The sequence below is a fragment of the Gouania willdenowi genome, unplaced genomic scaffold, assembly GCF_900634775.1.
Source record: "Gouania willdenowi unplaced genomic scaffold, fGouWil2.1 scaffold_156_arrow_ctg1, whole genome shotgun sequence".
NCBI classification, from domain to species: Eukaryota; Metazoa; Chordata; class Actinopteri; order Blenniiformes; family Gobiesocidae; genus Gouania; species Gouania willdenowi.
The window spans coordinates 172,699-180,257 of NW_021144906.1; the positions used below are offsets into that span (position 1 = coordinate 172,699).

Genomic DNA, 7,559 nt, shown 5'->3' on the forward strand with positions numbered 1-7,559 from the left:
GGCTGTTCCGAGAAACACGTGTACCGCTACTGTCTCGTCTAACAATAGAAGAAGAAGAGTAGCTTCTTCTTCTTTGGTTGTTGACGGCAGTTGGCACCCAAAATGTTGCATTACTGCCACCTTCAGGAGAAAAGCTGCTGTGCAGGAACCCATATATGGAGGGTTAGCTTCCGGGCCAGGGGCATGGAGGTTCTGCAGCTGGACCCCTCTCGCATATTTTGTTTTTCCTGTTGAAACAATCAGGGGTTCTCGTGACAAAACCTTCAAACAAACATAAAAATTGTTTAAAAATGATAATAAATTGTATATCTATGGATAGTTCTGCAGTAGTTGAAAAGATCTGATGCAGTGGAAACAAAAATAATATTAATGGATTACATTTTTATTGCCTTTTTATGAGACAGAGGTTTGTAGACATTTTTTTCTTTAAAACTGTCCTTGTGTCAAAAATAATAATGGATTAAAATCAATTCTGTGATCAATAATTGTCATGGTTTAGGCTGTATTATTAACATCTAACATATTTCACTTTGCACCTTGTTTTTTGGAGATATCTCATATATTGTGTTTTTGCTGTTTAAAATATCAGGGGTTCTCATTATAAAAAAGTTCATACAAACATATAAAGGGTTTGAAAATGATAATAAATTGTATATCTATGGATAGTTCTGAAGTCATGCAGTACATTTTTATTGCACTTTAATAAGATGGAACATTTGTGTACATGAAGTGTACAAGTGTATGTAAAGATAAAGGAGTGAACAAGGGTTCATTAGCATGTTAGCTCAGCTTCTGTAACATCTCACAGCTTCTCCATCAGCTGCTCTGCATTTCATTATGAGGTGCATTCACTTTCCCCAGGAGAGTGTGGGAAAATAGAGTCTCTATAGGAAACCCTAACATATGATCCCTGATATCCAGGTTAGAAGAGTGCTTAGATTGATCAGAAAGAGCTGAACTAGTTTGATCTAAAACACTTCTTTATCAAAGTCTCCTCTTTACAGTAGAATATATTCAACCATTAGCAGGAGGCAGAAAATCCCAGGTTGAGTGAAGGCAGCACAGGTGCAGGTGGTTAATTGTTCACCCTCTCCTCTCTGTGTGACCTGACTCACTTTGACTTTCACACGTCATTGAACACTAACTAAACCAGATACACAGACTCATTGTGACCCTGTATTGACTGTGTTTGGGGCCAATCAGCATCACTTCTAGATTGTGGATATCCATCAGATGGTACTATTGATATGTTCAACAGTGATAAACAGTGAATGAAAGCTGCTTCAACTGTTTACTGTTATTAATAATTCAACTTCACTTCCCTTATTAAGAGATTTTATTAACTCACCTGTTCACTGGTGTTGTGGATTATCCTGCAGCTGCTCCCAGGGTTCCTTACCATCTATTTAATACAGGCGATCTGGACGGATGCTCCAGTCTTTACCTGAGGACCCCTGCAGCCCTTTAGCTGCCCCTGATGCTGCCTGTGTGTATGTAATAACTGTCCATGTATATCTGGGTAAAATCTGAGTTTTACATTTATTTGGTGCTCCGCTGGTGTCTGCATGAGTATGTTTGAGCCTTAAACAGTGTAGCTTCAACCAGGACGTAGCATGTAGCAACACATGAAGCTGTTTGTCATGTTTATAACTCACAAAGGATCATTCTACATGTACACACACGGATCTGATAATCACAATTAATGCGTTAAAGTAACAGCCCTAGCGTAACACACACACAGTTTTTTGTGCACACACAATGTGTGTGTGTGAGCCTAATCTGAGCCCATACTCACCTGTCCAGGAGCCGTTGGATGCTGTCGGATACTACCACCTGGCTTTGGCTGCAGCCATGGATCTGATCAACAAGAGATCCCAGCTGTAGCTGTGAACACATCTGGATACCATCTACCACAACTTTCTGCTGGATCCACAACTCTCCCTCTTCTTTTACCAGAGGGCCAGAGGATTGGAGCAGCAGCGCCCCCTAGAGCTCATCAACATCTGGACTGAGGAGACAAACCCTGTACAAACATGTACATCATCATCATCATGATGAAGACCAGGGGTGGAGCAGCCATTTATAAAGTTTATTAAATTAATTTACTAAAACCATGATAAAGCTGTTATTAAGTCACTGATTCTCAACATGTGGCTCTTTATGTCTTCATTTTAATTATTATTCCCCCAGAAAACCTTAAAAAGGGAAACTTTTTAAACCCTTTTTTTAATCTTTTTCTTTGGCTGTTTTACAACTTTCTTTGTCAAATTTTTGTCTATTTTCAAAAATATATTTTTTTAAGATTTTAGCTCCTTTTGCCAATTAATATCCCTTTCTGACAATTTTTGTTGATTTTTAAAAAATTTTTTTGTCACTTTTCATCCAAATATGCTCATTTGGTCCAATAAATAACACTTGTTTCCTTTCTTCCTGCATTTTGCCTCTTTTTGTTTCTCTTTTTTTGCCCTTTTTCCAAAAACATTGACCCTTTTTGCCAATAATCCCTTTTTCCTCATTTTTGTCCGTTTTTTTAAGTTCTTTTTGACACTTTTATCTAAAATTTGTCGATTCTTTGACCATTTTTAATCGCTTTTCATTCAAATGAGCCACCTTTAGCCCAATGTTGTAAATTAGCACACGTGCTAACACACTATACAGGGTTACCAATGTAATTGTGATATCCATATCAAATAAAGAGAATCAATCAATAAATAACACTTGTTTCCTTTTTTCCTACATTTTTCCTCTTTCTGTTCCACATTTTTGCCCTTTTTCACTATTGTTTGCCACTTTTTGCTCATTTAAGCTACTTTTAGCCATTTCATACCACCTGTTTCCTCTTTTTTGCCACTCTTGACTGTTTTAGACCCATTTTAGTCACTTTTCACTCTTTTATTGCCATGTTTTTGCCACTTTTGGACCATTTTTTACCACTTGTTATTCATTTTTTATCACTTTACTCATCACTGTTAACTCTTTGTTAACCTTAGTCAAATGGCTGGCTGTGATTGGCTGATCACCATTCAATCAATCTAACTGGATCAATACATTATCACTCTGTAAAAAGTGAGGGAGATGATTTTTAGTTTTAATTAAAGTGGATGATGTAAAAAAGACAATTATTCTGAAATGTGTCGGTTTCTGAACCATTTTATTGTTGATGTAACAAAGATCTTAGAACTCTCACATTAACAAATAAATGACTTTGATCACCGTGCTTTCCTTTTGTTGTCATATTGGAATAGTTTTTGTAACGTTACACAACAGATGGATTCACTCAGAAAACAATATACAGATATATACATATACAGTATATATATATTCTGCCGTGCTAAAAATATTGACCCCCCAAAAGTATTAGTATTTATTACTAACACACAACTACAGAGATTACACCGAACTAGAAAAAAAAACAAAAATAATAATTTCCTGAAGATAATGTGACGATGAAACACATGCTGAACTCTGCATGAAGGAATGATTTTTTAACAGAAATAAAACTTTATTTTTTTACAGAAATAAGTGAAATATCTTTTAAAATGTTTGTTTAAACAGATTAAAATATATATTGTTCAGTGCATGTTTAATAGTTTTTTTAACTTTATTAATATAGTTTAAGTGAAGGCACAACACGTTTTTTTTAAAGAAAAAAAACTTTATTCACATTGTTCCATTATTACAAGGTTTCAAACAGATTTAAATTAAACTTTAGCCTCGAGGTGTGGAAATATATTCAAATGTGAATGACTATAAATAATAATAATAATATTAATAATAATAATAATGGTAAAAAGTAAATAATTCAGGGTTTTAAAAAGTGAAAACCTAATTCAACATCCATCCATCCATCCATTTTCATACCCGCTTATTCCCGTTTAACAGGGTCGCGGGGGTCTGCCGGTGCCAATCTCCGGCTCTCATAGGGCGCTGGGCGGGGGTACACCCTGGACAGGACGCCAGTCCATCACAGGGCAACACAGACACAGACAACCATTCACTCTCTCATTCACTCCTATGGGCAATTTAGAGACTCCAATCAACCTTACAGTCATGTTTTTGGATTGTGGGAGGAAGCCGGAGTACCCGGAGGAAACCCACGCAGCACGGGGAGAACATGCAAACTCCACACAGAAAGGACCGAAGTCCACCCCAGGGCTTGAACCCAGGACCTTCTTGCTGTGGGGCGGACGTGCTAACCACTAAGCCACTGTGCGCCCTCTAACAATTATTTGTTTATTTAATAAATAAATAAACAAATATTTGATTAATTAATAAGAAAAAAATATTCAAAAACAAACATGACTTTTTCCATTACTGAAGAAATTGGAAATTTAGTGTTGGACAATATCAGATATCAGCAAAAAGCTAATATTGAACTTTCTATAGAGTAGCACATTTTATAATAAATACAATGTTGTTTAACAGAACAATCCACTCCTGTCCTCATATGTGTCCTTTAGCCATAACATAACATTATTGTAAGAATGGCCTCATGGGTAGCCTTAAAAAGTCGTCCAAGGTTCCAAAAATGCAGTCAAGTGTATTTATTTACAGTGAAAAAAAGTGCATCAGTATTTGTGTTTTCACAACATTTCATATGAAAAGTGTGTGTTCACATTGTTATGTCTAAGGTGGGCCCATAATAGAAATATAAGGTTTCATTAGCCAGGACAGAAATGAAGCTGTTAATAGGGGTTGGTCAGTGACAATTCATATAAGCAAATAGTACGGTATAGTGGCTTCTTTGATGGAAATATTTGTATTGATTGATCATTTATTTTTTCCTTCAAAAGTCAGTTTTAGTCAAGTTATTGACATTTTCTTAGAAGTATTAATTTTAGATCAAAGCTCCACAAATGGCATTACACAGTGAAGGATCTGATAAAAGCACTTTGGTGTTTGGTTTGCTCACAGGTTCCAGTCAGTTTTGATTTCTGGTTATTGTTCACTGGTATTAAATGTTGGAAGAATTGTGTTACAATAAATATCATTTTAGACAATGTTGATATTTTTGTTTTCTTTCCACATTAATGAACACATTTGGATAATGTTCTTAAACAACTGATTATTTTCATTTTTCTTTTTTTTTGAATATTAATTCTCATTTGTTCCTCTACAAAATGCATCTTGTAACTGTAGAGGATGATGACATCATTTGTCACACATACATAGCAGAGAACAGAGAGTGACAGTGAGGAGGTCATAAACTGATTCATATTTTCACCCTCATGGACCACATGGTCAGAATGCTCTGCCAGATGTGCTCCAGTGTTTAAGTCGTGTCGTTACTACAGTTCTTCAATCACTTTCTAGCATAGATGGCCACAGACAGAGCGATGCCACCAATGGCTACTGCAGTGGCACCAAGCAGCCATTTCCAGCTCAAACCCCATGCTGACTTGGCCTGATGGTTGTGGGTGCTGGACGGGTCCTCCAACATCTTCTCATCGTCCTCACTGTCCTTCATCATCGTGGAGACTTCATCGTGGATCGTGTTGTTGCGTGGCTTCAGGTCTCTGTGCTGATCAAGGACATTGCCTTGCTCCCTCTTGCAGGTGGCCAGATCAATCTTCTCAGTGGGGGGCAGCAGCTTCAGGTCTGGAGCATCAGTAGCTTCCAGGAGCGTAATTTCCAACTCAACCCCTGACAGAACCTGGAAGAGCGCCTTCTCTCTCATTTCCATGAATCGCACCGCTACATTCACTGCCCAGAACACTTTCCCGTCTCCCAAAGTGAACGACAACTCCGAGCCCTTGTTGATCAGCATGTCACCCAGACGTGTTTTTAGATTAATCTTCACAATCTGTCCAAGTTGTGGCCTACTGTCTCTTCCTCCTCCAGCCTGCAGCACCTTTTTCATTAGCAAACCATTTCTAAAGATATCTAACGACTCATCAGCAGGTGGTTGGGGGTCAGTTTCTCTCCTCATGAACTGATCCATGACAATCTTAATCCCACTCTTCATGACTGGTGCACTGTCACTGCTTTGGTAAACAACCTGAAACACAAGAAAACATATTATAAGTAGATTACCATTATTAGCTGGCAGCTTCTGAACAGGGGTAGAGTCAGTTATAATTGTAATCATGTAATTGATAATTAATTACAAAGATGGTGTAGTTATAATTGTAATTTTAAAAATCTGTTGCTGTCGTAATCTCATTAAATTCTAGTTGAGTTCAGATAATTTACTTTGTAATTGTAATTGCAATGTTTACTTAATGCAAAACTGGTGAACATGTTCTACACATATATAGTTAAAATATTATTAAAATGTTTATATCAAGCTTTCCCACATTTTACCATTTTAAAAGTGTATTTTACAGCTGACTTAAGACCCGTTATCATATGAGATGCTAACAGAAAGCTAACACAAGAGAAAGGTTAACTTTTATTAGGTTATCTATTTCAGGTTGAGTATTTCTGAATAATTGTAAAGTAAATGATAACGTACTGTAAGTGTAACTGGATTTCTGAGGCTAAAAAAATACTTGTGATTTAATTGTAATTGGAAAAAATGCTGGTCACTGTAATCATAATGTACTTGTTGTTAGATTGTCCTCTGTGCTAAAAGATGGTAGCACCATGAGATTTACCATTTAAGAGTAGCTTAGTATTAGTGTCTCATCTGTGGGAAGGATGTTAATTCTGGGACGTATTAGTCTTTCTTTGAATCAGGGGCTGTTCCAGATGTTTCCTATTCTCTCCTATCTGCAGCTTTGGGCTTTCACACTATGTCTGTGTTTTTTCTACTGAGGAAGTATCTGCTCTATGAGCTCTGGGTTTTTAGTTCTGCCTTTTGTTGCTTTTTTAAATTCAGAATGAGTTATTCTGCATTATATCATTCTGCTTCATGTTTACATGGTAATAGTAATTCCTGAACTGAGGTTTACATGGAAAACCGGTTTATTTGGCTTTAGTTAATTCCACTTTAGGTCTGGGGGTTGGGAAGGCTGTGATTGGACAGGGGGCGAACATGACGTAGAAACACACAACCAACATTTTATTGTTGGCTGTAACCAGTGTTGTGCTAGTTACTGAAAAAAAAGTAACTAGTAACTACCGTTACTAGTTACTTCATTCACAAAGTAACTCAGTTACTATTTTGATTACTTACACCAAAAAGAAATGCGTTACTAGAAAAAGTAACCTTTGAGTTACTTAGAATTAAAGAATATCTCATTTATTTTGAGTCATTTGTGTCCGTACAGCTTCATATTAGTGAATCCCACCTTTTTTAAATGATGACAGGCAGGTAAATGACTCTACCCACACACCTCCTGTACCAACCAGGACAAGCTAACATTGCTACCACCTACACCACTCACCAATACATGATCGATCCTGAGAACCACCTCCAAGCTACGTTCACGTTTGCTCTAAAACACCTCAAAGACAGCACTAAGGGCCATGAAGCCTACTACAACCAAAAAGCCTCACAGGAGGAAATACAGGTTGGAGACAGAGTCTAATATTACAGTTTTGCTCAAAAACGATCATCATCCAACCAAACTAGAGAAGAAATTTCTTCCCAAATGGACCGGACCCCAAAAAAGATT

General features: G+C 37.0%; 1 protein-coding gene across 1 annotated transcript in view; it reads right to left on the reverse strand.

Moving 5' to 3' along the window:
- Nucleotides 1–5,955: 5,955 nt before the first annotated feature.
- The window catches only part of LOC114458656 (E3 ubiquitin-protein ligase TRIM39-like), a 109,130-nt gene continuing 107,526 nt past the window's right edge, over nucleotides 5,956–7,559 (reverse strand). Inside the window, exon 2 of the transcript XR_003673097.1 lies at nucleotides 5,956–5,998. The gene's annotated coding sequence lies outside the window, so the exon portion shown is untranslated. The remainder of the gene's footprint in view (nucleotides 5,999–7,559) is intronic.